We start from the raw sequence: 10,535 nt of genomic DNA, 5'->3' as shown, positions 1-10,535 counted from the left end.
CGCCACCACCGCTGACACAGGAAAGGCCCTTCTGCGGTGGCGGCGGCAGCAGTGAGGAGGACGAGGCAGCGGAGGACAAGGCCAAGCTTCGGCCTTCTCGCTGCTGCCACCGTGGAGGGGTCTCTTGGCCTCCAACACCACCCGGCCTTTCCACAGCAGCAGCAAGGAGGTAGATCCGCAGCGCGGCCTCAGTACCTCCTCGCCACCTCGGCCTCCCCACCACCACTGCCGCCGCGAAAAGGCCGGGTGGTGTTGGAGGCCAAGAGGCCTCCAGGCTGCCACCTGGCCCTTCCGCAGTGGCAGTGGCAAGGAGGCTGCAGCTGCGAGGAGGCCGTGCTGGACACCAAGGTTCAGCCTCCTCGCTGCCACCACTGCCGCAGAAAGGCTGGGTAGCAGCCTGGAGGCCTCTTGGCCTCCAACACCACCACCCGGCCTTCCCACGGTGGCGGCGACAAGGAGGCTGAGGCGATGGCGGTGGCGACTGAGGAGGTAAAGAGGGAGGGAGGGAGGGAGGGAGGGAGGGGAGGGGAGGAGAGGGACTTTTGTCCCCAATGGTGGCACTCGTGCACGCACGCACCTTTGGGGACAATGGGACTTGGGCATACACAGATTTTGTTATACGCAAAGGGTCCGGAACGGATCCCCCACATATACCAAGGGCCCACTTTATAATAACACCCTACAATATTTGTTTTCATCATTAGGTTTAAACACAGATGTTATATTTAGTAGATAAAATTCTGGTGTCATTGCAAACTGTATCCCAAAAATCCTTTGAATCTGTAAATATATTTTAGTCTAGTAGTTCTTTATTTTGTTACAGGGCCACCACATATGAAATAGTTAACCCGTGCTGTTATTACAACGCCAACATTTCTGATCTGTCAATTTATAGATTTTCTTAAGTTTCAAAGCGGTTAAATACAATCTGTTTGAAATTTTCATATGATTTTCCTTAAGATCTTGTGATGCTGTAAAGGAGTTGTTTTTTTCCCATGCTTTTTGCCAGTCCTCGTATGCTATCGGGTGGCCTATATCCTGTGCCCATCTTTCCATACTATCTTTTATGACCTTGTTTTTCAAAACTCTTTTTAATAGCACTTTGTAAATTTTTGATATTTTTCCCCTGTCCATCTTCCACCATATTTCATCTAGCTCATTGGTTGTTTTCTCAATCCAATCTTTTAAATTTCCCTTTAATTTGGGAAATTTAAAGAGGACATAAATAAAGATGGGATTGAAAAAACAACTAAAGAGCTAGATGAAATATGGTGGAAAATGGACAGGAGAAAAATATTTTGTCGTTTTTCTTGTTGTGTGCCTTTCAGTGAATGGGGACCCTATCATGGGGTTTTCTTGGCAAGATTTGTTAGTCTTTGCCTTTCTCTTAGGCTGAGGGAGTGTGACTTGCCCAAGGTCACTCAGTGGGTTTCCATGGTTGAGTAAGAATTCAAACGCAGATCTCCAAAATTGTAATCAAACACTCAAACCCATATGTCTTGCTGTCTCTCTTTTATAATTTAGGGAAAGGTAATTAGAATCCTCCGCCAGAGAACTCTAGTGCATCCCTAAACTACAAACCCCAGAATTCCAGAAGATGCAGCCATGGTAGATAAAGTGGCATCATAATACTATAATGGTGTTTGAAGGGCCCACATATCCAGACCTTATGCATGTGGCTGCCAGAGAAAGGCTGGCCTTTCCATTAGAGAGAGGCGTACAGGTACCTCAAGCAGTAGGTCTTTGGAGTCATGAAATGGCAGTAAATCAATAGTCATTATTCCAGGGTTTGTTTGTTTTTGTTTTTGGTGGGATTTACTGCATTAGGTACCAAAATAATTTGGTTGGATTCAGTTAGTATAAAGAAACAGAAACCTGGGAACAACTAATAAAAACAAGTCAAGGAAGGCTCAAGAAATGCATGGAGGAATACCTTTGTAATATAAGCAACAGTAACAAAATGTGTACAACCTTGGAAAATTATTTCTTGGAACAACATCAGTCTGCAACAGACCTCAGAAAAAGTCTACACTACCAAGGAGAGTATTCTGTTTAATAAGGACTCAGAGTTGGTTTTATTATTAACATCTTTGGTTCCCAGAGGCCTTGGATGAGGATCTTGACCTCCTCCCACGCTTGTAAATTATTTCAGAGTTTTCCAATGTTCCCTCTCCCTACATCCCAGAGACCTCTACATGTCCTTGGATATTATCTAATTTTCTTCCTGGCCTTGTGCTTACAAGACTTGGGGGGAAAAACCCAGCTTTCATTCACATGTTTTTGCTTGTTCAGTAAATGATTTTAGATTCCTGATTCCAAAAACGTAAGACTCTGAACAGGCATGTTGAGACCACAGACACGGTACTAATGTAATAATCATTTCATGTAATGTTATATTATATGTTATTGTTACATTGTGTATTTATGTGCTGTTCTTTTGTGATTTTATATAGCCTATGAAGAAGGCTTTAAGTGTGTATGTGTGCATGTCTTCAGGTCTCCTGCTAACTTATGGCAACCCCATGAATGTCATAGGGTTTTCTTAGGCAAGGAGTGCTCAGAGGTAGTGTTGCCACTTCTTCTGAAACATAGCCTACTGCACTTGGTATTAATTGGCAGTCTCCCATCCAAGTACTATACAAGGCTGGCCCTGCTTAGCTTCCAAAAGCAGACAGGATTGGGTGCCTTTAAAATATATGCAGACTGAAATGCATTGGGCTCTTTTACCAGTAAAACATCTCTGTTTTGAGCATTTTGAAACATGTCTCCAAATTCTGTGGTTTTTAGTTGCTATGATCCATGAATTTGGGACGTGAGCAGAGCTTTGAAAAACTACTTGTTCAGACTATAATTACCAGAATCCTTCAGCCATCATGGCCAGCAGATCCTGGGAATTTTAGTCCCCAAAATGTAACTTTTCTAGGATACCATTTGTGTTGTGACAGCAAGCTAGTCCTTTACTAGAGAGATGACAAAGAGTGTATCTACACTGTAGAAATAAAGCAGTTTTATACCACTGTGACAGCTAGCCAAAGGCCATGACAAAAAGCTTGTTAAAATACAGCAGTGGTCCACAAACGGTGCTCTTTAAGGGATAGTGGACTTCAGCTCCCAGAATCCCAGGCTATTGGCCAATGTAGCTGAGGCTTCTGGGAGCTGAAGTCCAAAAAAGCTCTTATAAAGGACACAATTTGGGGGACCACTGGTGGTTTGAGAGATTGAAGCTTTGTGGATCAGAGAGCAAAGGACACTGGCCAGGATTCCCCAGCACTGAGAGCCAGGTTTCCAACTGGATTGTCCCTGCAGTGTGGATGGAACCAAGTGGTCCCAGAGTGGGCCACTGCAGCTGCTTCGCAGGATGGAGTCAGCAGCAGCAGCAGCAGCAGCAGCAGCAGCAGCAGAGGCGAGCCATGAGTCACTGGCTCTTTCAGTCTCAGCAGCAGCAGCAGCAAAGAGCAGCTGGGAAGGCGGAGACTCTGGGGCTGCTGCGGTCCTGCTCAGGCTCCAGGCTCCAGCCCTCCGGCTCCCAGGGAGGCAGGCAGAAGGCCGGGCCAAGGTCCTTCGCCAGCAGGAGCTCCCCTCGGCTCCAGACAGGAGGGTTTCTCCCTGCGCCTCTCAGGTGAGTGAGGGACCTGGCTGCTGCTGCTGCTGCTGGATGCCTCCAACTCCTTTCTGGCTCAGTTTGCTTGGCAGGGTTTCTGCAGAAGAGGTTTTTGCCAGTGCCTTCTTCCCCTGAGGCTGAGAGAGTGTGACCTGCTCAAGGTCACCCAGGGTTGAGGTTATTTTGTGCCTTCAAGTCCTTTGTGACTTATGGTGACCCTATCCTGGGGCTTCTTTGCTTGGCAAGGTTTCTTCAGAAGGCTTCTTCAGATTGTCATCGTAGGTTTGTTTTTGTTTTTTATTTGTTTGCTTTATTTTATTATTTAATGTTAATATGTATTAATATGTGCTAAATTATTTTGGTGGAATTTAGGTAGGTCATTTTATTTTATTCTATTCTATTTTTAACTGATGGTATGTAAATTTACAGTGCTCTATAAATAAAGCTTAATAATAATAATAATAATAATAATAGGTTTTGCCAGTGTCTTCTTCCCCTGAGGCTGAGAGAGTGTGACTTGCCCAAGATTGTTTTCCACAGCCGAGCCAGGCTTTGAACCCTGAACCCTAGAACTCCCGTGTCCTAGTCTAACCATTCTTTCTTTTATTTCTGTCTTGCCTTTCGCCTGATATATGGGCTCCACATGGCTGACAACCCATTGGAAACAAGTTAAGAAAGCAACACAAAAGCATTAAAATGTACACGCAAAGATTGGCCTTTCATGAGAGAGAGGGGTATATGGGCACCGAAAGATTGACTGCTGTGCCGGTTGGATGCCCTTTTCCTTGTCAGTCCAATTCTTTCTCTCTCTCTTTTCTTTTGGTCCCCAAAACTCTGGTGCCACAACAAGCAGCAATTCCCAGAATTCCATAGCATTGAGCCATAGCAGCTAAAGTGGTGTCAAGCCGGATTATTTTGGCAGTGTGGATGCAGAAGATTTTATGTGTCCCTAATTATATTTTATTTTTCCCCTCTCCACAGTTTTTCAGTTTTTGCAAGCGTCACGCAACCTTGTCGGCAGAATATATGGTTATTCCAAGGCACTCTTTCTTGACAAAGGTTAGGGAGAGTATTCCAGAGCTCCACTGGCTTGACTTTTATTTTAAGGAACTCCATTGACAATAACTTGCGTATGATTCCATTTGCGTGGATCCTATACACCTCTCCTGAGTTTAATAGGACTTTGATCCCCAGTAGGCCAGTGGCCAAAAGGCTTGCAGTCTGAGGCTGCACCCACCCTGGAAAAATAATCTGGTTAGACATCACTTTAACTGCCATCGTGCAATGCTATGAGATTCTGGGATTTGTAGTTGTGCTACCACAACTACATGTCCCAGATTCCCATAGCATTTAACTGTCAGGGCTCGAATTCCATAGTGCCTTAACCACCGTGGCTCAATGCTGTGCAATTCTTGGAAATGTAGTTTGTATCCTTGTCAGTGTCCCCTGCACATAGGATAGCAGTTTATTTATAGTGCAAGGAGGAAGGAGCTGGACAAGACAGTATAGCACATATACAGAGCTCTGCTCTGGTGCCACAACAAACTACAAATCCCAAAATTCCATAGCATTGAGCAATGGCAGTTAAAGTGGTGTCAAGCTGGATTAGTTCTGCAGTGTGGATGCACATAATGCAGTGCTGGGAGAAGAGAGAGAGACAGAGAGATTGTGGTTCCGATCCTAAAGTACTAAAGTACTAAATTGGTGGTGACTTGCAAAGTCAATTCACATAAAATAGAAATAAAAGACTGATTCGCCCCCAAAAACGTAGGCTGGAGGTGCATCTAGACTGTAGCAATAATGCAGTTTGTCACCACTTTGACTGCCATGGCTTCAGAATTCCTACAGAATCCTAGGATTTGTTGTTTTTGTGAGGCACCAGCCCTCTTTGGCAGAGAAGGGGACAGACCTTGTAAAATTACAAATCCCAGGATTCCATAGAATAGGGCTACAGCACTTAAAGTGGCACTACAGCACTTAAAGTGGCTTCAAACTGCATTATTTGTACAGTAGAGATGCACCCTTGTAAAGCTATTTCACAGCTTAGGTGTCACAGCTGTCAAGGCCTCTTTATGAACCTCACAAAAAAAGGAGTAGAGAAACACAAGATCAGTCCATTGAGAAGTGAGCAGTTTCAGCAGCTAGCTGCCTTATTTCTACAGTGCAGATGCACCCTGGGATGTCCTTGTGTCATTGCGTGCTTCTCCAGCACGTACGGTAGTGGTTTATTTATAGTGCAAGGAGGAAGGAGCTGGGCAGACTATATAGCACATAGACTATATATAGCAGTTGGGAGAGCATATAGTTTAGAGCTGGGGAAACATTTTTCTCAGAAAAGACATTAGAAGATATGTTTTAAAAGCTGCCATTGAAGTGTTGGAGAATTTTTCACCCTGTCATTCTTTTTGCGGGGAGAGGAAAATAATTTTCAAAAGGCATTGTGTCACTCAAAAGTCCCATGGGGCAGGAGAAATCAGACAAAAGAATGGACCTTTAATGTTAACATACAGTTATTATATTTGCTGTTGTTGCATGCCTTCATGTTGTTTCATACTTATGGCAATAACCCCTTGGAAGCATGAATTCATATTTATATGAGCGTTTGTAGCTTTTATTTTGTAATGCTCAATATTTTTCTCGAATGTCCTATATTTTTCAGTGCCTTGTCCTCCTTTGCAGTTATGACAGTCACCCTGGCTTTGGCAACTGTTGATCACTGAGCAGGGGGTTGGACCTGATATCTTTCCCTATCTTGGGGAAAAGGCGGGATATTGTTATCATTATTATTGGCCCATAGAGCCTCTTTCAACTTGATGATTCAATAATTCCATCACAAAGTTGGAGAAATAAAAGCAGAACAAAAATGGATCAAAGCAAGGGAGATGTCTAAGAGACATCTGAAACTTTATTTATATGTGCTACTCAAAAGCAAAATCTGTCGCAGGCACCTATTCCTAGGGAAAAAGTGTGCATGAGATTGCCACCACATAGTATTAAAATGTATTGGATTGAAATGGGGTCACAATATAATTTTTAATGTAATTGATAACTTTTGTTTTAGGATTTGCTGTTTGGTTTTGATTCCTTCTCTCTTCCCGCCACAACTGGTTTACAGTGTTCTCTCTTATAAAGATTATTAGGATAATGTTTATAACACAATGTAGACACCTGACATTTCTTATAGAAGTGCTGCGTATTTTTATTATTAACGAAGACCCAAAACGAACTGGGATATATCATGACATTAACTCTAGAAGCCCTATGCTTCCCTTGTTCGTTTGGCAATTTATTCATTAACACATCACTCCAGGTGGGATCTCAGAGGGAAAGAAAATGTTACATTACATCAATTCGATTAGTGTTAAGCCTTTGGCTTATGCCCAGCGTGTAAGGGATTCATTAGGAACAGATCAGCACTCAGGATGAGTCTTGACTTGTGGTTCCAAAGAGTTAATGTGCAAAAGTGCGGTTCCTTTGGGTATAATTAACGCCTGGCACGTGATGACTTTTGCATTGTAGACATGTGTTGTTGGCACAGCTCTGCACAGGGAATCCTGCCTACATAGTTGAACTGGCTGTTGCGTGGGCCTGTCTCTGCCACAGATAAACAATCTTTCTTTCCAGAAGAAGGAGGCGCTTCTGTTAAAGAGGCAGGGGACAGAAAACCCGATTGAGTGACAGGAGAAACATGAGAAGAGTGGGCTAAATGTGTTGACATTGAATTAACTGGGGAAAAAGAAGGGTGGATCACTGCTTTGTCCTTGCTCATCTCCAAAGCATGAGCATTTGTGCCAAACTTTTTGGCATTTTTGTCCCTGTATGTTGCTTACGAGAGTTATGCTTCACCCATGACTTTTAATGCTTCTTTTTGTAAAGTTATGCTGGTCTGTAATGATAAGGGAAGAAGGAACTGTCTCTTGTGTCGCGTGATAATAGGCAGTGGCCTAATTTGTTTTTGTTTTTGTTATGTGCCTTAAAATTGCTTTGGATTTATGGAGACCCTAAGGTCTATCAAGGGCTGCGTCAGTTTCTACGGCTGTATGTGGATTAGAACCCTGATCTCCAGAGTCCTTGTCTTACATTTTTGTTGTTATCATTTTTGGCTTATGGCAATTCTAAAGTGAACCTGTCATAGGGTTTTCTTGGCAGGTTTCTTCAGAGGTTTGCCACTGCCTTCCTCTGAGGCTGAGAGAGTGTGACTTGCCCAAGGTGGGTTTTTGTGCTTTAGTGGGGAATCAAACCCCGATCTCCAGAATCATAGTCCAGTGCTCAAACCACTATACCATGCTGGCTCTCCTACATTTTTTAGCACTAGGCAATGATGTTTCTGTCATAGGTTTTGCTGACTAGAAGTTATTTCTTTGCATTATTTTGTTTTTGGTAGTACTTTCATATCCTCTGACTTAATAAAATTTCTTAGCTGTTTGTATCAAAATGTATTATTACACAATGTATTGTATAATACAGAATGTAAACCCACACGCACTAAATTGCAACAGTTTTTAAATAATAAACATTCCAGACAAACAACCAATACAGCAGTGGAAAAGTCACAATCATTACCAGCTGGGTAAATCCAGGATGAACAGATAACATTTTTAGCAGGTGTTTAGAATTGAGCACAATTTCTGCCTTTTGAGTCACAAAGGAGAAAATGTTCGACAAGATGGGTGCTATCACTGAGGAGGCCCCAATGTCAGTGGGGTGATACTTTGAGTTTTAGTTTGAACTTTAAAGATGCTTTCCAAGGGACCGAACCTACTCTGGGGCATAGAGTTCTGCAAGGTACCTGGGATAACATTTTTAAAATCCAGAATAAAATTAAGGCTACGCCAGCACTACAGAAGTAGTGCAGTTTGACACTGCTTTAACTGTCATAGTCCCAATCTATGGAATCCTGGGATTTGTAGCTTGTTGTGGCTCTCTGACAGGGGAGACTAACTACAGTTGGCCCTCCCTATCCATAGATTCTTTATCCACAGATTGCGGCATCCAAGGCTTGAAAATATCCCCAAAAATATAAATTCCAAAAAGCAAACTTTCATTTTGCCCTTTTTATATATAAGGAACACCATTTTACTGTGTCATTGTATTTAGTGGGACTTGAGCATCAACGAATTTATGTATCCATGGGGATCCTATAACCAAACCCCAACCCAGTCAGAGCCCCAGTATACATGGTATCAGTTCTTAAAGACATGCTGATTCTTCCTAGCAGACTAGAGATCCCATTGGTGCTGGCACCCAAATCAGTGGTTACTATTTAGATTCATGAAGCATTATAATTGCCAGTGACATTTGGTGGCAACTGCACTATCTCTTTCTTGTGCCTAAGGAGCCACTGTATCTCACAAATCTACAGATCCCAGAATTCAGTAGCATTGAGCCATAGCAGTTAACACGATGTCGAATTGCATTAGTTTTGAGTGCAGATACAGTCTTAGAGTGGCCTAGCATCACTTGCCAGTGAACTGCTGCCTAGTATTTATACAGCCAAGAATGAGGCTGGATTGCCTGATCATAACTGCTGCTCCCTGGAACTGACATCATATGGATGCACAATTCAGATGCAAGGGCCAGATCCAAGCATAACGTTGTGGAGGACTAACAATAGGGATGTTGGGGAAAGAAAAGGCCCTGAAATGTACGAGAGCCTTGAGGACGCTGCAGAAAAATGCCAGGCCAAGGTGGCCTAGCACTTGAGGGGTTATGTCTGAACCCAGCCGATAGGTGTTGACTTGAGCCAGGAAGGCTGATTTTAGGAAAATGGCCTAGTGAAATAGCCAGAGCCCCAGGATACATGGCATTAAAGACATATTGATTCTTCCCAGCATACTGGAGATCCCATTGGTGCTGGCACCAAAATCAGTGGTTACTATTGGGATTCCTGCAGCATTGTAATTGACATTTGGTGGCAACTGCACTGGCTCTTTCTGGTGCCTGTGCTATGAGATGGTCAACTGTTTATGCAGTTCTTTTGAAAAGCCTGATGTGTTTCAGCTTTCATAAGAAAAGGCCTTCTTCAGGGGCTTTCAACAGAAATCATTGGAATTGAGACTCTCCAAAATGCAGGACCATTGTTTGTAAAAAGACTTTTTAAAACATAATCAATGTCTTTTTACAATCAATAGTCCTGTGTTTTGGAGAGTGTTCTCAATTCCAGTGATTTCTGATGAAGACCCTGAAGAAGACCTTTTGTTATTAAGGCTGAAATGAGTTGAGTTGTTTTTTGTTTTGTTTTTTAAGAACTGAATAAACAGTTGCCTATCTCAGAGCATGTCTTAAGCTTAAAGCTTATCTCCTTACTGTTTTCTGTTTTTATGGTCCCTAAGAATGTCAGAGAGTACTATTTTGCTTCAGTGACAGGTAGTGACTGTGATGTCAGTGGGATGATAAATCCACTTTAGGCTTTAGTTTGAAGTTTTTAAGGAGATTCTCAGGCTGTTGAACCTCTTTGGGGACTATACCTTTAAAGTTCAGATGTAAACCTGAGGCAGGTCTCCTGGAACATTCTGTCCCTGAAGCTTTCTCAAATTTCCCTTGTTACCAGTGCGTGGGGCGGCTGTTTACACAGTGTCCCATTGGGTTGCACAGCATTGCTGCTGCTGGTGCAAGTTATCTCCTCAGGTTGAAAACAAGGCACCCAGCATGGCAGGGTATCTGTTGAAACCTCAGAGGGAGCAACTTATGCCAGCAGCACCAGGTGGCACAGTGGGATGCAGTGTGAACAGCTGCTTGGCATTGCTCCAGAGTGCTCCACATTTTTCTGGAAAATTCGGATCAAAAGGTAGGTTTTTAAAATTTGATTTAAGGCAAGGATAGCCTGGACTGTGTGGAGCTAACCTTACCATATGAAGACATTCTTCGCCTGAATTGGGACTTTGGTCCAGCATTGTCTGGACAGCAATGTAAGGGCAGGAAGAAAGCAGCGTAA

General features: G+C 43.1%; 1 protein-coding gene across 2 annotated transcripts in view; it reads left to right on the top strand.

Moving 5' to 3' along the window:
- Positions 1-3,537: 3,537 nt before the first annotated feature.
- Positions 3,538-10,535, top strand: part of SYNE3 (spectrin repeat containing nuclear envelope family member 3) — a 122,773-nt gene continuing 115,775 nt past the window's right edge. For both annotated transcript variants that reach the window (XM_089522476.1, XM_089522475.1), the window contains exon 1: positions 3,538-3,619. The gene's annotated coding sequence lies outside the window, so the exon portion shown is untranslated. The remainder of the gene's footprint in view (positions 3,620-10,535) is intronic.

The sequence above is a fragment of the Sceloporus occidentalis genome, unplaced genomic scaffold (assembly GCF_023333645.1).
Source record: "Sceloporus occidentalis isolate IW3139 unplaced genomic scaffold, rSceOcc1.0.p SCAF_4, whole genome shotgun sequence".
Classification (NCBI taxonomy): domain Eukaryota; kingdom Metazoa; phylum Chordata; class Lepidosauria; order Squamata; family Phrynosomatidae; genus Sceloporus; species Sceloporus occidentalis.
Note: the sequence above shows the minus strand (reverse complement) of the source record. Positions and strands in the feature narration are given on the sequence as shown.